This window comes from Alligator mississippiensis, chromosome 10 (assembly GCF_030867095.1).
Source record: "Alligator mississippiensis isolate rAllMis1 chromosome 10, rAllMis1, whole genome shotgun sequence".
In the NCBI taxonomy this organism is placed as follows: domain Eukaryota; kingdom Metazoa; phylum Chordata; order Crocodylia; family Alligatoridae; genus Alligator; species Alligator mississippiensis.
Genome location: NC_081833.1, coordinates 74,479,279 through 74,498,959, shown reverse-complemented (window position 1 = coordinate 74,498,959; position 19,681 = coordinate 74,479,279). Strand labels below are relative to the sequence as shown.

The 19,681-nt window shown below is 41.1% G+C and overlaps 1 protein-coding gene across 4 annotated transcripts in view; it reads right to left on the bottom strand.

Annotated features, from left to right (window-relative positions):
- Positions 1–19,458, bottom strand: part of BANP (BTG3 associated nuclear protein) — a 215,539-nt gene extending 196,081 nt beyond the window's left edge. For 2 of the 4 annotated variants that reach the window (XM_059713929.1, XM_059713930.1), the window contains exon 1: positions 19,350–19,458. The gene's annotated coding sequence lies outside the window, so the exon portion shown is untranslated. The remainder of the gene's footprint in view (positions 1–19,349) is intronic. The other 2 variants (XM_014607885.3, XM_059713931.1) reach the window with 1 other exon arrangement.
- Positions 19,459–19,681: the final 223 nt, after the last annotated feature.

Genomic DNA, 19,681 nt, shown 5'->3' with positions numbered 1-19,681 from the left:
AGATCCCAGGGGCAAAAACGTAATTCCTTGCAGACGGCATGCAGCCAGTTGGACAGCACTGATCTACAAGTTTGCCACAACTGCTCTTCAGTGAAGAGCAGAATTTTCTTAATAATTGTTTTAGTATTTACCAGGTTTTCCAAAGGAAGCATTTTAAAACAAGATACTTTTTTCAAAAATGGTGCTGTTTTCCCAAGCACCCCCTAAAAATTCCAAGCCACGTATACATCCCCTCTGCCGATACCCGAGTGAGAGGCCGTTTTTCAAAAACGTTAACAATGAAACATGTAAAAACAGGAACTGAAGCTTTTTCTCCATGTGAGGATTAATTTACACAAAGATTACCAGACAGAAGGTTGAGGTTAGGTTAGATGATCTGATGATCGCTTTTGGCTGCTCAGATCTATCGAGCTATCTATTTTCAGACTTTTTATTTTTTTCATCCTGAGCTCCACTCTGCACATAGACTGGGTGAATCAAGGTGACAGACTTGGCAGCAGAGAGTAAGAGGATACAGATGTGCAGGAGACAACACGCGATGCTTTGGAAAATCACGGTGGTTTATGAAAAACAAGCAGGTGGCCTGGTAACCCAGGCCTGCACACCGGCTTGTACTACAGCTGGGAGAGTGAGGATCTGGGCAGCCCTCTAGCATGAGCCAAATACATACATGGTTCCCAAAGGCACTACTCTTTTGGTGGACTGGGATGTCATGACAATGCAACATGGAAAGTTTTGCCATAGCACCGAGATGCAGGGCAAATTTTCAGAAGTGCTTCAGTGCAACAACTTTCATACGGGGCTCCCATTAGACTTGTGTTAACGGCTCTTACATGTTTTACAAAATTTGATCCCTGGTGGTCCCATGCAATGGTCCTGCTTTGATGATAGAGCTGGGGAGGGTCCTGCTTTGACCAGGGGGTTGGACTAGATGACTTCCTGAGGTCCCTTTTTTAACCCTCATTGTCTTTGCTTCTATCATTCATAGCCTGTTTCCTCCACTTAGCTCCCCACTACACTTCAAAATTCCTCCACTACAGTCAGCTTTTAAATATTGACAGATGACTGATATTTTCCAGATGCGAAGACCTATGCTGATCAAATCTGATTTTCTCCAGGATTTTGCACCCATCTTTGTCGAACGTACAAAAAAATAAAAATTAAAAAAGGATGAAGGGGAACAGAGGCTGTGAAAGAGTAGTAACAGATCTGCTTCAAACAAACAAGAAGTATTCAAAACACATTTGCTTCTCTACAGTAACAAAACATCTCAAAAAATAGCAAGACCTCTTGGAATAATGATCACTTATTCATAACAGGAGCTATTAGAAACATAAAACTCACTGATCTGTAGTTTAGAAAACAACATTTAAAAAACTGCTCGTCTTCCCAGTAGCACTTTAGATATAAGCCCCTCAAAATGATTAATCACAGAGATATACTGCATCCCTTGTCTTCCAAGATCCCAAGGAAAATCTCTTTCCAAACTGAGAAAATGGTCCTGGAATCCAAGGGGGAACAGTTATGAATATGGAGGAGCATCAAAAGACCGTAATGAACTAAGGACTAAAACCTCTAATGGTGAATAATCTTACTTGATGAGACAAAGTGTGTACAAAAATTAATTTCCTTTCCAGTCAATTACAAACATTTAAATTTTGCATCAACCTGCTTTCCATTATCCTGGATCTGGTTTTGAAGAACCAGAGAAAGGGTGTTAAAGAGTTCATCGTATTTAGATAATCACTTGCCTTGACAAAATTAGGTTACAGGGATGCTCAGAAAAATTAAATCTGAAGTGATGCAGTCTATGGACAAAACGTGAGAAAATAACACAAGTTAAGAGGGGATGGAGCTTTACTACATACAGACTACCCTACAAGAGGAGTCCATGTCCACTCTATCCGACAGTAAGTGTGAACTCCAGCAGTTAAGCTCAGGAGTGCTCAACTCCCAGCCTGCAGAGCCACCTAGTCTGGCCTACAGGATTGCCAGGGAGTCTGGAAAGTTAGTGATGGGGGAGCAGCAGCAATTAACACCATCACTGCTCCTCCATTGCCAAATTTCAAGCCCTAGACAGCTGGATCGGTGCTGGCTGGGGCTGGCCCCACGCAGAGGGATCGGGTTCTATTCCTACGCAGCAGATCAGGTCCAGTGCAGCCACGCAAGACCAGCCCACCCCATGCCGCTGCATCAGGCCCTGGCTGCACCAGCACCATGCTCCAAATCAGGCCCACAGGCTGGATCTGACCCATGGGTGGACAGTACTGGTATAACTCATGGAATGGAAAAAACCATTTAGCTCCCACTACTCGTGGGTAAGAGCAGGCCCACAGACAGTTATTATGGAGAAACTGATGCTCAGTAAAGCCATCTCTTAAATCTCTATCGTTTGCTCACTGCCCTAAGTGTGAATTTAAAGTGAGAAGAGCAAGATGTTTTATTGGCAGTATCTTTCATTGCATCAACTGTATAATTGGGAGATGTTTTGAGTACAAAGTGTGTTGCTTCACGTCACTCTGAATTCCAAATGAATTAGTTAAACTGCAATAAAAGCCTGTCTGGATACTTTTGTTTAGAATTCAAGTGGTCACAGTTTGCTCACTTCAATTTACTAGGAAGTGAACTAAACAGCATAGAGATAACTGAATCCAAATCGATTCTAAAAGTGTCTTAGTAACACTGCACTAAAACTTTAATTCTGAATAAGGATGTCCACACAAAGTGGCCTTAATCCAGTTGACTTCACTTCCAAAGTGAATTATGGTAAACACATTATGGTCACTTAATTCTGAATAAGTGTTTTCAGACAGTGCTTAAACGCACCATAACTAATCCACTTTAAGAGTTCATTTGGATTCATTTACCTGCATGCCACTATGACAAACCCATGGTAGTTTCAAAATGCCTGACGGTCTTCTACCATATGGTGTCATACCTCAAACGGTCATCTAGAGAGATCTCACATGCAGAAAGCAGGTAGAAAATTCCTGATGGACGACCTATAGACAAATCCAGCTGCTACAGGAAGGAGTGTTAGCAGTTCTGCATAGAAGACTTTCTTCCTTGTTTTATTCCCCATTACTCTGTTATTCAGTCTGATCTCCCACCTGAGTTCCCAATTCCGATACTTCCTATTGTTAGTACTTGACCTCCCCGCAAGGGATTAAGCAAGGAAAAAAGAAAATTCCTCTTCCTTCTTTACATGGAAATACTGTGTTTGTGTAGAAATTTTAAATAAAAGGAACTTAATGCTACATAGTGTTAGTCCTCAGTGATGAATAGAACAAATGTCTAAAACTGTAGTGTGCACATGTTCATCCGTGGGCAACACTAAGCAGTCCAAACCACTGAACATTTATGGCTGCAATAGCACTCTGCTATGAGGGCTGACTAAGTAGCAGCTCCTGGAAATAGATTAAGAACTGGAACAAAGACCAGTGGTAGTTATTTGACAACAGACAGGATTAAAAATTGTAAATGCATTTCCCAATCCCCCAGCCCCAAGTTGTTGCTGCAAATGCAAGGTCTCATTTGCCGTTTTAATTCTCTGTGTAGTTTCCTTCAGTGCTTCTGCTGCTCTTAATAGTTGCTTTTCTGCTTAATCTAAGATGGTCCTGCAAAAAATATATAAATAACACCCCTTGTGTTTCAATGTTCTGCCTATGGTTGCACAATGAGTATCAGAGCTTTCTAACTAGTATACATGTGCATTAAAGCAAATGAAAGATAAAGGACACATGATGTTATCTGTTTGATCACCACCATATGTTTTGCTTCAGTGTTTCCTGCAAATTTGTATGCAAAATTTAAAGCTGAGTGAATAGGCATTCCTATTTTGGAATGAGAATTAAGATTAATCTGCTTTAAACATGGCTTAAAAACTACTTTGAGAAATAAAACAAAAAAAAATTCTCATTACAACCTAAGACTGTCTACACATCAGGTTAGACTGGAATAACCCATGAATAGACAAACTCTTAGGAGGATGTGTTGTTTGTTTGCAAAAAACACACTATCGTCCAGATACAATTTCAAGTGATGCTTCCCTAAAAGGAGTGAAAAACATGTCAGTAGTTGGCCTTCAATTCAGACTTCACCTCCCATTCACTTGTTTAGAGATTACATCCATTTGCAGCACACTGCAGTAAACTTTAAGAAAATATAGGAAAGCTGCTGAATATAACTGTATTTATTTATAAACTAGAATTCAACTGAGGCCATGAAGATTGTTCTGCATGAAATGTTAATGAAAAAATACAGAACCTAGACTGGAGGCTTCTGAGTAGCCTTATGCTCTGCAAAGAGCCAAGAATTGTTAATAATAAATACTAATGATGTCAATATTTAAAAGTAATTTTACTTCCTTGATTCCCACTCTTCATTTGCACATAGTGATCTATTTATAAATCGGGGGGGGGGGGGTCTTTCCCTTTTCATTTTAATTTGTGTATTTGCCATAAATTGTTTCTCAAAGCTGAGAAGAGCAACTTACTGGGAAGATTTTTCTTCTCTCTATACATACCTGATATTCTCAGACTGCAATTAACTAGGAAAAGTGAAACTGGTGACTGGAGAAAGAGCGCAGAGACTGAAAAGACAGAGTAGCACTAGTCTGGCTCTCTATGAATATTTAAGCATGCTTTTCAGCTGAAAGCATATATTCACATATCAAATTATAACTAAAAGCTCTATTCACAGTAAAGGCTGGAACCCTAAAGGAACACAACTATATCACAGGTAAAGCGGACTTTGTTTCCTCTCCATGATGTCGCTTTAAGAATACAAATATATTATAGATATATAGAGATATAGATAGATGTAGATATAGCTATATATAGATTAAAATAGCTATATATAAATATTCATCACATGATCTCTTTCCTTTTGCTTTTATTTGGCATTTTATGTACTAAAATCTGTCCGACACAGTGTATGGTCAAAAGCCACCAAAAAGTTCTACTAATGCACAAAAACCATACACAAAACTAAATTTTATTTCTAAAATTAACAGGCAAGGGTGAATAGGGTGCTTTAAAAACATATGCAGAGAGTTTCAAGAGGTGAAGTGTCTACAACAGAAGTTCCTATTCTAAAAATGTTCATGACTGATGTTCTTCATGCTGCTGTTACAAACCCACTACAATGCTTAAATTACTTGTAAGAGGAAGAAATTTGTTTTAATTTCCCCCATGTTCAAAAGTATGACATTTTTCTTCCCCAGCCTTCAAAGTCTTTGAATTCCATATTTTTTAAAGGATAATAAACCCAATGAGGAAGTGATCAAAAACACATTTCTCAATACATTTAATTTCTGTTGCAAATATGTTTTCCTCTTTCTGGACCCACTGGCTGCCAATCAGCTCCTTTTTTATTGGCTGGACATCCAACAAGGCTGCTAGTAATTATGGCCTCAATCTTGCAGGCTTAAGGCTTATCCATACACCAATATAGTTGTACTACCAGACCTACAGGTAAACCTTCCCAGACAACAGGCTATTTATGCATGGAAGTGCATGATCCCCATATGGCCAGTTGCATTCAGAGATAAAGTGTCTTTTATATACAGTAGTTTAATCATAGAAAATGAGGGTTGAAGGGACCTCAGGAGGTCACATCTAGTCCAACCCCCTGCTCAAAGCAGGACCAGCCCAATGGTCTTTCTCTACCTGGGTCTTAAAACCCTCCAAGGATGGAGATTTCAGCACCTCTCACGGGAACCTGCTCCACTGCTCAGTGCTTCACCACCCTCCTTGTAAGGACGTTGTTTCCTAATATCCAACTTAAACCTCCCTTGATGCAACTTGAGCCCATTGCTCCTTGTCCCATCGTCTGCCCCCGCTGGGAACAGCCCAGCCCCATCCTCTTTGAAAGCCCCCTTCAGGTAGTTGAAGGTTGCTATTAAATCCCCCCCTCAGTCTTCCCTTCTCCAGCCTAAATAAGCCCAGTTCCCTCAGCCTCGCCTCATGTCTCCTAGCCCCCAGACCATTTTTGTTGCTCTCCACTGGACTCTCTCCAACTTGTCCATGTCCTTCCCTCAGTCTACTGGCAACACACCTACCAACGCAGGCCAGGATGCTGTTAGCCTTCTTGGCAACAAGGGCACACTGCTGGCTCATATCCATGTCATTGTCCACTGTAACGCCCAAGTCCTTTTCTGCAGAGCTGCTGCTTAGCCATCAGTCCCCAGGCTGTAGCGGTGCAGGGGATTCTTCTTTGCCAAGTGCAGGACTTTGCACTTGTCCGTGCTGAACCTCATGAGATTTTATAACCCTCATTTCAAGGGAAAGCACCAGCACAGGACTGAACTACAATATAAGAGGTACTTTATTTCTGAATAAGACATCCATCTGCAGAGGGATTTAACGAGCATTCGCTCCGCATCTTAACTTTCCTGAGAGCTTGTCTGTACAGTAAAATAGAAATAGCCCAGAAAATGTATTTGGTACCAACTCCCTGGTAGAGACACTTACTCCATAACAAGCAATTCAATTTTGTCTACTTTAGAAGCCCATTTGGGGTAATCTTAACTTCAATCAGGCCCTTGGTATGGAACAAGAACATCCACAAGAAGAACTTTGCAGAATAGTTAGTGGACCTTAAAAATCACACCTTACTTGATCAAAGCTTCCTTGCAACAATAAGTCTTCAGCATCTTGATGTAGGCAATCCCTCTGAGTAACCTGAAATTCCTACAAGCATCTGGGCATATGGAGTTAAGCATGTAGGAAAGCATCTGCAGGATCAGGGCTATCAATCCTCTCTTCCAAATCTTGCCTCTCTGACTTGTAAAACTTTTAAAAGCCCAAAGCCCTGGCTCTCTCTCTAGAACAATCACTCCAATTGGCAGCTGTACCCAAGTCTTCCTACACTACTCAATAATTCCTTAACAAAAATATTTAATTGTGTGTGTCACAATATTGTAACATTCATTAATGAGAATACACCATAATAAAAAGCAGGCCTTTAACAGTGTTTAAGGTCAATGCACTGTAAATATAAGAACTGCCAAGCCTCCTCCTACAGACTTTATGTTTCAACATGTTGAAACTACAACTTGACGTAACACAAAACCGCAAGAATTTGAACAGCAAAGTCAGATTGCACACTGCATTTACTATTGCAAGGAAACAGCAAAGATAAAACACAACCTAAAATTTCTAACCTGCTAGTTAAGCTTTTACCCTTCCTTTCCCCTTTCTACCTCAAAAATGGCAAATACCTACACTGTGTGTTTATGCTATAAATCCTATTAAACCAGACCAGTGATATTACTGTTTACAATAAAATCTATTACTGTTTAACAATAAAATCTACTACAACATACAGTATTATTAAAAAGTAAGTTTAATCAGATACCAGGAAGCTGTTAGTTCCCAGACTGTAGCATAATGACTTAACTTTTATTTATATCATAAAAAGATGTCCAGTAGCAATAGAACTCTGCTATGTATAAAATGCTAAGAAACTAGAAGGTAGATGATCTTTAGGTTTTCTTATACAGAATAAAAAAAATACGTGTGTGATAAAAATGCCCTTGAAAAACCCTGATGGCAAAAAGCCAGGTGTCACAATACACGACTGTTAGCAACAAGATTATTTTATTTAATGTGCTATTGTTCTTCAGGCACCAGTTGTGGATGCAGGCTAAAAATCAACTGTAATAACCCAAAGGTATTGATCTATTTACCCTTTAGGATTGAGCTACTACCGAATAACTGACACCATTCGTTGTATTAAAAAAATGACTCAAATGATAGGAGCCAGATGACAGCAACACATTACTAAAGCCAAATTAAAGGAATCAGGCTTCAAGACATTGACCTCCGCTGGCATGAATGTGAAGGCACCAGACAGTCTCAGAAAGAAAAGAAGGTAGAATACATTCATCTCACAGATAACACAGTGCTCAGATGCTGCCCTGGAGGTTCCTGTTCAAATCCCTAAAATAGAGAGCAGCAGCAGGAACGGTTGCCTTAAGAGAAAAGCATCTTGAGAATTTCTTCGGAAGTGCAAGTCTGGGAAGGAAAGTGTTTATTCCAGTTTAAACCCATAACCGGCCGAGCAATCAGACACCCTTGTGAAAGCTGACAGTTCTCTGCTGGTGCAATGTCTTGCTTCTCTTCAGAGCATTTCCCATTTTGCATACTGCCTGGTACATGTCTATTTTACTTAGTCATCTTTGTCTTTATTTCCTTTCTAACGTACTATTCTCCTCTCCGAATCCACCATTAGGAGTAAAACCACACAGCAAAATAAAGGGATGTCTGCAGCAGAGGCTAACACATTTGTGCCAGCTAGATGAAGCTAGCATAAAAAACAACAGCAACGAAGAGAGCAGTGCAGGTTCTGGCACTGGCTAGCAGCTAAAGTACAAAACTACTGGGGACCTGGGGGACTATCCTCACTGTAACACATGCTAAATTCTGCATGGCAATGTCTTCACTATTGCTATCCAGGCCAGGTAAAGCTAGCGTAGGTATAGTAGCATAACTTAAAATCAGACCTTGGTTTTGCTGAAGAAACATACTATAGGAGTATCACTGGAGAGCATCCACGCTTGTCTATATTTAATAAAGAAAAATCATTTAAATGATTTCTCTGCCATAACAAATTTTAGGGTGTTCAGACATATGTGTGAAGAGTCAGGTGAATTGCAATGCTAACTTTTTGACAATTACAGCACATTACAGCTAGCTATAGCTTAGGACAAACAACATGCCGCTGTTTTATTCATTTATATTGCTGGGCCTGTGGCTATGCTTTCTTTCCCCACTTGTACAGCAGGTTTAAGGTATTGTCTATACACTTTTAAATATATCAGGAGGAGTTAGCAATACAATGCCTCTCCTTCAGTGTGGATGCTGGTATAAGCAGGAAAATAAAACTATGCTAGTTTAAATACCTTTCTGTTGGTTGAATTGCAACCTTACGGAGGATTGTACTTGTGTAACTATTCTGATAAAAACAGGATCCCAGCCCCATTCAACACAGGTATAGCATTAAAAAAGCTGTGTATAGAACAGACCAAAGTTCTCAGAGAAGCAGGTACTGCATACAGTTTTCAAGCCTTGATTTAAGACAGTGATTCTCAACCATCAGCACAAATTAAATTCACACCTCTGCAAATATGGTGGAAACTGTAGTCAGTATATGAACCCTGTATTTTAACTAACTCAGGCTCAGGTTTCTATGATCAGTCAATAGCAAATACGTTTTTTTTAAAAAGCCCCAACAAACCACTTGCCTCCTTTCCGAGAGCTAAGGCAACACAGGGAGCATGGTATAGTCACGTTTCCAGGGCTTCCAACTAGCAGGTGGAGAATCTTTAATAATACCATCGCCTAATTTCTTTAAATACTGGGTTATGCAAGGATTTTACTGTGGTCTGATAAAAAGAAAGAAGAAACCTCAGGAACTAAGGCCAGTATATTTTATCTTCCATTCCAAGTATACTAAAGCATTTTGCTACCTGAAAGGACATTCTGGGTTAACAACAGTGGCTGCTTATTTTTCATAGCTTCGTATAAGTGGTCAAAAGGAGGCTAGCATCCCAGTTGTTATTTCTTATCAGCAATCCTGCTGTGGCAGCGTTCGAGTGGAGTGGAAAGCTGGGTGTACCAACAACAGGGAGCTGGGGGAAGGAATATTAACCATACCTTACAGGGGCTCACCATGTAAACTGAAGTACTCGTATAAAAGAATGTTCATGGCAAGGAAAAAGTCCAAGATTTAAAAAACGTTACTCAGATACTAATTTGTCTGCTATTCAGAAATGTGTTTGTGCACCCTGGTCCAAGAACAACCTGTCTGCAAGTTCAGCCTGAACAAATTTTAATTCAGTCACCCAAGCTATTTAGACTACTTCTATAAACACATGAGAGAATGATATTTCTAGCACAGTACAGGAGATGGTCACCCCCTGAGGATAACTGTGTATAGACCTATACCAATGTGAAGGATGCGATTTGAAGAGTATGTTTGTGGATATTTTTTAACCCATTTTTATTGGCACTAAAAAAAAATGCCAGTTAGCTTGCAAGGGTTTCCATTACTCCATTACTAACATACTTTCATTCCACTCAATGAAAATCATTGATGCTTCTTGTTTTCAGGGAAGGGATATACTCAGTTTTAACACACACAGAACAGTTGAAAACCTGTGTTCAAAAGATGTTTCAGTGCTTTTGCCAGGAATGCCAGAGGGGAATCTAGAGAGACAGCGTCTCACTTATTACAAGTTCACAATATAAACATTGAAAACTATCCCGTGGTGCTTTCATATACTCCCAACAAAATAATGTTCCCATGATATAAAATTAAAGTAACTTTCTTTTTTGTTGTGGTAATAAGCAGAGACAAGAAACTGTCAGGATACAAGTATAATTAAGCCCAAATTCTGCACCATATTGTTGCAAGCCAGATCATCTGGCAAAGAGGATCTTCTTGCTTAACAATGATGAGCTGGGTGAATGAACGGATGAACCAAGCTAAACTTTGCTCAACAGGTGTGATATTGCATCATGTAAATAAATTACACAGGAGCCACGACGATTAATTTTGTATTCGTAAGTGTTTTGTCTGTGTAGTGTCCATGGGAGGGTCTCAAAGCACTTGAAAATATTAGGATTAAACATATAACAGCTAGGTGACACAGGTAAGAGACGCTTCACTCATTAATGGAAATGTAACAGCTCTGTAAGAGCTCTTCAGTGACACAGGAGGAGCAACCCACATGAAGAAGCTAGGCTTGCCTTTTCACCAATGAGCTTTATGTTAGAAGGCTTGTGTATAGGCATTTTCTTGCTTTAAATGCATAATGCTTATATGTTAAGAAGGCTGTTTGGTCATTACAAACATCTGGTCAGGCTCACAAAAGAAAGAGAGACTCAGTTTGATCAGCAGGGTAAGAATAGCTGATAAAGTATCGTGGCTCAAGCCCAGGCCCAGGAATAAGATATTGTGACATGCATTCCCAAAATGTTGCATGAAGCCTCACACCTAACTGGGACAGCTCTGGAAGAGCAGAAAGGAAAAAGAGAGAGGTGCAGCCAGCCTCATAATTTTGACAGTACCCCTTAGACTGATATGGATCTCACTGTTACAATCCACCATCTAATACAGTCCTCAGCATAAGTATAAAGAAAAGGTAAATGCAGGTCAGTAACCCAGCAGAGTAAAACCAAATTTAAAGAAATATTTTAAAAATACATTTATTCATTTAAGCTTCAGATGCATAACTGGGCATTTTCATGTGAACATGGTCTAAGGAGTATACATAAGTTCAGCATTTAATTGCAGCCTTGACTTTCTGAAAATGGGATCTCAAGCACATATTTAGAATTTCCAGTTCACTTTTGTACTACCTAAGGATCTAAAAACCTGTATCTCTGATGTGAACTGACATGCTTAAAGTGGAAACCTCATTTTATTCATTTTAAATAGCCATCAGAAATGGCAAAAAAAAACCCAGATTGCATTATAAACCGCACAGTGGTATAATAACTGAATCTCACTAGAAAAGTAACTGTGTTAAGTCAAATCCAAACCCATAGCTGGCAACACAACCCCCCAAAATTATGGCCCTTAAATTCAGGAGAATCTTCGGGAAAAGATATTCACACTACAGTAACTATTTATATAGTACTTAGTAAAGTTCTTGTTGAACAGTCAAACTGAGCTTCTATCCATACCTATTCCCAAATAAATTAAATGTGTAAGCTCAGTCTGTAGGGTAAGGTCATACCAGTTGCTCTTTCAATTATTCCATTCTTATGAAGCCCATGGATTTCTAAAAAGTTGAGTGGGTGCTTAAGAACGGTACTGAGATCTCATTACCTTACTCTATTTTCTTCTGAGTGTCTACAATTACCTGGAAGTGTTACAAATTAGTTGACTTCTCTTAGCCAAAAATAACTGAAAATATGAATGGTCCTGCAGCAGATAATTTATCCAAATGAAGAGGCTTTAGAGAAACTGTCACACTTTTCATTACCTTTAGCTGAATCTTCTTGATTTCCACTATCCACCTCACCCAATGTCAGCATGACAACTTAAGAATTTAAAATAAAAATAAATCTCCACATTTTAAAAATTACAGTTGACATCTTAATAACAAAAGACTGAGCATACAGGAAAATAATGAATATCAAGTCTGTATCTTTATCTGGTTCTACCGAATAGAGTAACCTAATTACCAAAGTACAACCCAATGTCTTTCACGGACTATGGATGGAAATCTCCATGTAGCTTCCTCCCCGAAGAGGTCCCCAACACTGTTCCCTGTGCAGGAGAACCGGACAGGTTTTGAGCCTCAGTGGGAAAGGCTGCTCAGTCTGCTCACAAATCTGATGGATACCATGGCATTTACATGATGACCTTATGACCAACTCTTCACCAGCTCTTGCTTCAGCCAGGTCTACTTCAAGAGAGCCACATTATCAGGAACCTCACTTATCCTCCGCCAACATTTATTCCAAACCTACAGAGAAGTAACCAGAAGGAAAGGAAGGATGGAGTCATGGACGCAAGCTAGGACCTTTCCACATGGAAAGAGGTAAATGGATGAGTTCTGAGAGAATGGATTTGGCCAAGAGCAAACTGGCCCACATTGGAAATCCTAAATTTGCACCAAGAAAGTAATAAAGACTGCTAATCCAATTTTCACCTGAGTTTACAAATTAATAAATATTGCTATTTAATGTATTTGGAAGTTGCTTTTATGCAAGCTTAACATGAAAAATTGATATTAATAGCAGCTTAAATACTAGAACTGGTTAAAGAGATACTTCATGTGTTTTATAGGGACATTATTGAGTGTTACTGAAAAAAATATTCGTTCGGTTTTTCATCAGAAAACTGAAACTGTAATAAACTGGATTTTTTAGTAAATGGGGCAGTTTTACTTGATATTACTTATACAAATGATTAAATTTAGCAATTAAAACTATTCAAAAAGTTCTAACACACAGGGCTCTATTCTATGCCTACTTAGAGATACAGTACACCACATAAGTGCATAATTACCCTCGCTGGAACAGTACCAATCCAGATCCACTGTCTGGTTCTTGCAGTGAAACAAACATTAGTTATCTGCATATTGGGTAACTGCATAAATTGCTTAAATGTGCAACGTCCTTTAGCCCTGTTGTCTATTTTTCACATAACTGCATTCCAGCTAACTGCACAGAAAGGGAGAAGGGGGAAAAGCTGTCACGGGGCCACTATCAGACGCCTTGAAAACGAAAGGAGTTAGTCAGTTTTGGAAGCACGCTGCTGACAGCCCTATAAACAATGCTCATTAAGTGTACAACACTGCGAGTGGTGTGGTATTACCAGCCCTTAAATCCACTAGCTCCTTTCACTTTCAAGGCTTCAGATAATATATTTCAAGGCTGATACTGACAGCCCTCTATACTTAATGAACATTATTTTCCATTAAGTCGGGATAAACACAAGGTCTTTTTCCAGTTTTAAGACTAGGTACACTGTATCACTAAAACCAGCTCTCTTCTTTCATTCCCAGACTGCAACTGTGTCCAGAAATATATCCGATCATCTGACTGACCCTGTACCTCCCACCCCACACACCTCATAAAGGTTATTTGTGCCTGTACTTCCCATATGTAGCTCAAAGGATAGCAGTTTCCACTCCAAAGACCGTGGTGAAACTTTAGCTAGTGCTAAGTGTTGTAATCACCAGTCACCACCAACACAAGTGATTCACAAGTAATTCACATCACACACAGCTTTTTATAAAGTCTCGAGAACAAATACTTCAAGGGTCAGCATCATCTCTAAACCACCATTCACATACTATCCAGTGGGAAACAAGCTTTTTGGCAGGCGTGCTACAAATTAGCCCCACACCTTCCCCAAGCGTCACTTCATTCCCTTGCCCCCTGCCAGATCTGCTGCTCTGCTTTGTTTCCTCCCTGATCTGCTGCTTGTCTCCTCCCCAGTCTGCCACATGCAGAGGCTGCCTGTGCCACTTCTGGCACGTATGCTGCTGGCTGGCCACCCCTGCTAAACTGAATACTCTGTTCAGGGCCATGCTGAAAAGTAGGAAAGACAGAACTTTTAATGACTAGCACTATTATCCAGGGAGAAGTTCTCTACCTGAATTTCATCTCCTCTGGGAAGCCCTATAAAATATACCACTTAATTCTGGCCTTCCACAACCAGACCCAAGACCCTATATTTTTGGCCTGTATGCTAAATCTTAATATCATTCTGGCAAAGTTGCATTGTTATGGTCTCACGGGAGGCTTTCGTCTTACAAAAATGAGCAAGGTTTTTTTGAACTCAGGGAAATATCACCCCACGGCCATGACGCCCAACATACTACTACAAGATCGTTTCAGGCTGGACATAAGGAAGAATTACTACTACAAGATCGTTTCAGGCTGGACATAAGGAAGAATTTCTTTACTGTCCGAGCCCCCAAGGTCTGGAACAGCCTGCCACCGGAGGTTGTTCAAGCGCCTTCACTGAACACCTTCAAGATGAAACTGGATGCTTATCTTGCTGGGATCCTATGACCCCAGCTGACGTCCTGCCCTTTGGGCGGGGGGCTGGACTCGATGATCTTCCGAGGTCCCTTCCAGCCCTAATGTCTATGAAATCTATGAATTAGTACTACAAATATATATTGCCTCAAAACTGCCTTATTTGTGCCAGAAAAGCAGGCTTAGAGCATAGAGGGGCATAACATTCGCATTTCAGGTGCCTTAAAAGCACCATAAAAAGTGAACAGCCACACCACAACATATGGTAACACACTGCATATCAGCCCCTGTAACTGGGAGGAACCTATCTTACAGTACTGATGTACTCCAAATGAGAAACGCTTCAGATTAAAGGCAGGATTTGAAATATTTCCTCTCTCCATCTGTCTGTAGTATAAGTAGACATTTTCCATTAAAAAAAAATTATAGGGACTAGAGATTTGGACGTACTTACATTCCAAAAGGAAAGACGGGAAATATTTATGCAATACGACTTATACAAATTCACGAGATGTCTCTCAAGATGCTTCCAAGGCAGATATGTCCTTATATTCCTCCTAGCATGTGCACTTTTTAAGCTTCTGTATGTTGCTACAATTTTATGACTTAACAGTCAACCCAAGTTGAACCTTATAGTTTCCAATAAGCTAATTTAGAAAAAAGGCAGCCGCCAAAACGTACATGCGGTGAACTAAGTTGATTGCTCATTTCCCAATAAGGAAAGGGAAACTAAAAAGTGAGAGCATAACATTTATCTTGTGTAAATGACCATTTTTGACTGCTAAAAGGGAGCTTCACTGTTTAAAATTATCAGGCCTTCCAAAACAAATGTTACTCTATTAAGCTAGATGAAGGGATAAAATTGACACTAAATTCTACCTGAGGATAAATTCTAAGAATAAATGAAGAGCAATGTATTACCACAAAGACACTAAATAATCAAGTTCTTCACCACGGACTGAATTTACATCATTTTCCTAGTGTGATTTTTTAGGGGGAGAGGGAGGGGGCTTACATCACTTGTTAAGCTTATTTAAAAAATAAGAGGTCTAAGTCTCAAAAGTTCATGCACTAACTAATCTGTCAATGGGTACATGAACCATCCCATCAAGTGTCGTGTTATTTTGGTTTTCTCATCTTGTTTTACACTTCTACAAATATGCATGACTGACACAAAGGTGTTTGTTTTTTAGATAGCTTCATTATTTCACAATTAAGGAAAAGTAACTTGAGCTAAAAACGCATAGTTTTTACATTACATTTCACAGGCAGGTATTATAGAGGGTGCCTTCTCCAGTGAATGACTGTCAACATGAGTTATTTATGGCCTCACAATACAGTGTAAAGTAAAATAATTTTAAGACACTGTGCACTTTGACTAATGCTTTTAGATGCTGTGGTGCCAGACTGAGTCAAAAATTTAAAGGTAGCATTTTTCAAAACCTCAGAGAGACCCTTCTTTTAATTCAAAGACACTGTGCCCTATATTTCTATTTTAAAAAGGAAATAAGGCTAAGTGTTCACTGTTTTAAATCAATATGTAAACCAAAAAAGAAAGGATTTCAGTAGTTAAAAATCATAAGAACCATGTTCCAGACCAAGAGAAAGTAAATCCACAAAAATAAGATTTTATTGGAAACACAAAAGTTTAGCATGCATAACATAACTACTACATAATGAAAGTGTCCAGCCAGCAGTTCTGCATACAATCCAGCTACATGTTCCCCGTTGGCTGGTTTAGAATAAGTCTTTCTGCAGCACCCTGGAACAAGCAGATTTTGGGGGGTTTGTTTTTTATTTGTGGGTTGGGGGGGGGAGGGGGAGGGTTGTGTGCCTCCATGCACACAGACAAGGGATGATCTTCTCTTAAAAATCAAATGACTGCTGTAATTGAGAGATGTATCCTTAAGTATGCATTTTAACAATGGCAGGGATTCCAAACCTAATTTCTACTTCAGTTAAAAATACGAGACCATGGAAATGCTGATAAAAAGAAAATGCAGATGTTCTGTGATTCCACCTCATTTTTCATGGGCAAGTGTTACTCAGCTTGAAAAGTTTGGAGAAAATGATTATTATAATAAGGGCTACAGACAACCTACATGATGCCAATACAAGTCACTGCAAATGTGACTTAGATAGTTGAAGCATACTAAGTGATCATGGCAGAATCAGAACATCGACAGGATGCCTTTTTGGTATGTGTGCATGTACATACATACCCTCCCCACACACACACCTTGTATGCTTCAGAAACACGTTACTGATGTCCATGAAACATGCGTTGGGATAAAATAATTAAAATTATTTTAAAAAATAAATTAAAAAATAATTTAGCAGAATATAAACTGGTGGAATACTGGTGCTAAACATCTCAGACAGTGAATTAGCATCCATTGGATTTCTGTAGCACTGAGTGTTAATAATAGTATTACTCGTTTAAGGAACCTTAACATTTTAGGTCTGCATTGCAGCCACCTGATAAACATTGCTGGATCCAGACATTAAAAGGCTGTTACTGTTATTATAAATCAGAAATCAGGACAAACAGCCAAAAATTATGCCCACTCCTGGAAACAAAAAGGATGTTCCCATTCATCAAAACTGGATTCAATCTTTTAACTGCCCTAAACATTTATCATGTCATTCTTCTTGACGTGCAGCTCGGCATATTACCCAAGTCTGAGCTTCTGGCCAAGGCAAGGCCTGGCATCCTTACGGAAGTTCACTGCAACGTCTCAGGACCAATTAAGAATTGTTCATTCTGTTATATTTTACAGGACATTCATTTAATATGCAGTGAAATAAATTCATGGTGTGAACAGAAACTATTAAAAGTACGCAACTGAAAACACAAGCATTCAGGGCTTAAAGATAATCTCAATTACTATACATGCACCCATTGATAGATTTGTGATTGCACAGGGCATTTTACACAGCAAATGTTTCTCTCCCCACCCTCCCCGCTTTACTGCATATGAGACTAACAGAAATATGGGAAATTAATATATATATATTTGCACTTCAAAAGGGATGTGGCCAGCCTGGAGAGGGTTCAGAGGAGGGCCACCCACTTGGTGAGAGGGCAGCAGGACAGGCCCTACGAGGAGGAGAGACTGAGGGACCTGAACCTGTTCAGCCTCAGCAGGAAGAGGCTGAGGGGGCACCTAGTGGCTGCCTACAAGCTCATCAGGGGGGATCAACAGCAAATAGGCAGAGTCCTTTTCTCCCCAGCACCACCTGGGGTGACGAGGAACAATGGTCATAAGCTGATGGAGAATAGGATTAGGGTAGAGATCAGAAGGCAATATTTTACAGTTAGTGTGGCCAAAATCTGGAACCAACTTCCCAGGGAAGTGGTCCTCGCCCCTACCTTGGGCAAATTCAAGAGGAGGTTGGACGATCACCTGTCTGGGGTCTTGTGAACCCAGCATTCATTCCTGCCTGTGGCAGGGGGTCAGGCCAGATGATCTGTTCAGGTCCCTCCTGACTCTAGCTACTATGAAACTATAAAAATATAGATACCTACCTATCTAGCTCACTCTCTCTATAGATCTCTAGGTAGACGTCTAAGTGGATGTCTAGGTAGATGTCTAAGCAGTATCCAAGCGGGTGAAGGTGTCTAAGCAGATATCCAAGTGGATGAAAGTAGATGTCTAGGCAGATGTAGATAGATATCCAAGTAGATATCTACACACACACACACACACACACACACACACACACACACACACACACACACACACACACACACACACACACACACGTTAAACTCAGTAAACTGTAGAACTAAAGAAGTAACAAACTGCAGACAAAATAAGCAAACAAAATGCTGTACTTCCCCCCCAGGAATAACCAAACAAAAACACTTCTCAACAGGACCTGTCACTGGGGGGAGAGACAGGACACGCACGCACATGCACACACAAACAAACACACAGCTTTCAAAAAAATGAAATTTACAAGGATTTAAAACCTACTCCTGCGAAAACCCTCCCTTAAGGATACAAAAAATGAAAACACACCCAGGCAAATTAGACCCCCCCGCTCTCGCCTCCCCACCACTAACAGAAGGACACGGCTTTGATGAGAAACCTGCTCGTTTTGACCACATCACAGAGAGAAAAAAAAAAAAAAAAAAAAAGCACTTCAAGAGTCCAACGACACTTCAAAGTTGGGGGGGACGGGCATGTATCCGGGTGGCTCAGTGCAGGGACCGGGGCGGGGGGGGGCACCTCAGCCCATTTGTCCGACCCCCACCCCCTCCTTACAGCTCCCTCTTTATAAAGAGATGATGTATAAATATATAACTTTACATCTTTACACCCCCACCCCCTTTATAAAGATATAATATATAACTTTACATATTTATAAAGGGGGGGGTGGGAGATATAATATATAACTTTACATATTTATAAAGGGGGGGGGGAGACAAAAATTGCTGACCAAGCACCAAAAATAATTTTAAAATATAACTTTACATATTTATAATGGGGGGGGGGGGGGGGGACACAAAAATTGCTGACCAAGCACCAAAAATAATTGTAAAGCCCGCCAGGCGGTAGAGAAGAGCGCCCCCCCCCCACGTCGCCCAGTGAAGGCCCCCCCCCGAGGAAAGCCCAGGCCCAGGCGCAGGCCCAGCGGGCCGGAGGCGGGGGGGAGGGGGGAATGGTCCGCCCCGCCCCTCCCCCCGCCTGCATGGGGGGGGTTGTGAGGCAGCCGCCCCTCCCCCGCCGCGGGCCCTCCCGGAGGCGGCGGGTGGAGGCGGGGAGCGGCGGGCCGGGCGGAGGGCGGCCCCCGGGGAGCCCAGCCCGAGCCGGCGGCCGCGGGGGCCGCGGTTACCGTGTGCGGGGCCGAATTCTCGTGGTGTTTGTCGAGCGGCTGCGATAATGGCGTCCTTCCTCGCGAGAGATCTCCGCCGCGCCAGCGCGCATGCGCCGCCGCCACCCGCTCCCCCTCCCCGAGAGGCCGCGCAGGCGCGTTGCCGCCGCTTCCCGGCAGCCGCCCTTCATCGTCCCAGTGACTACAAGTCCCAGAGGGCCGCGCGCGCCGCCTCTTGGGTTGTACGGCTGGGACGTGTAGTCCTCGGGCGGGGCGCGGGGCATGCTGGGCGCTGTAGTCCGAAGGGCAGCCCTGTAGTTCCTGCAGCCTCAGTGACCTGATCCGATGCCTAG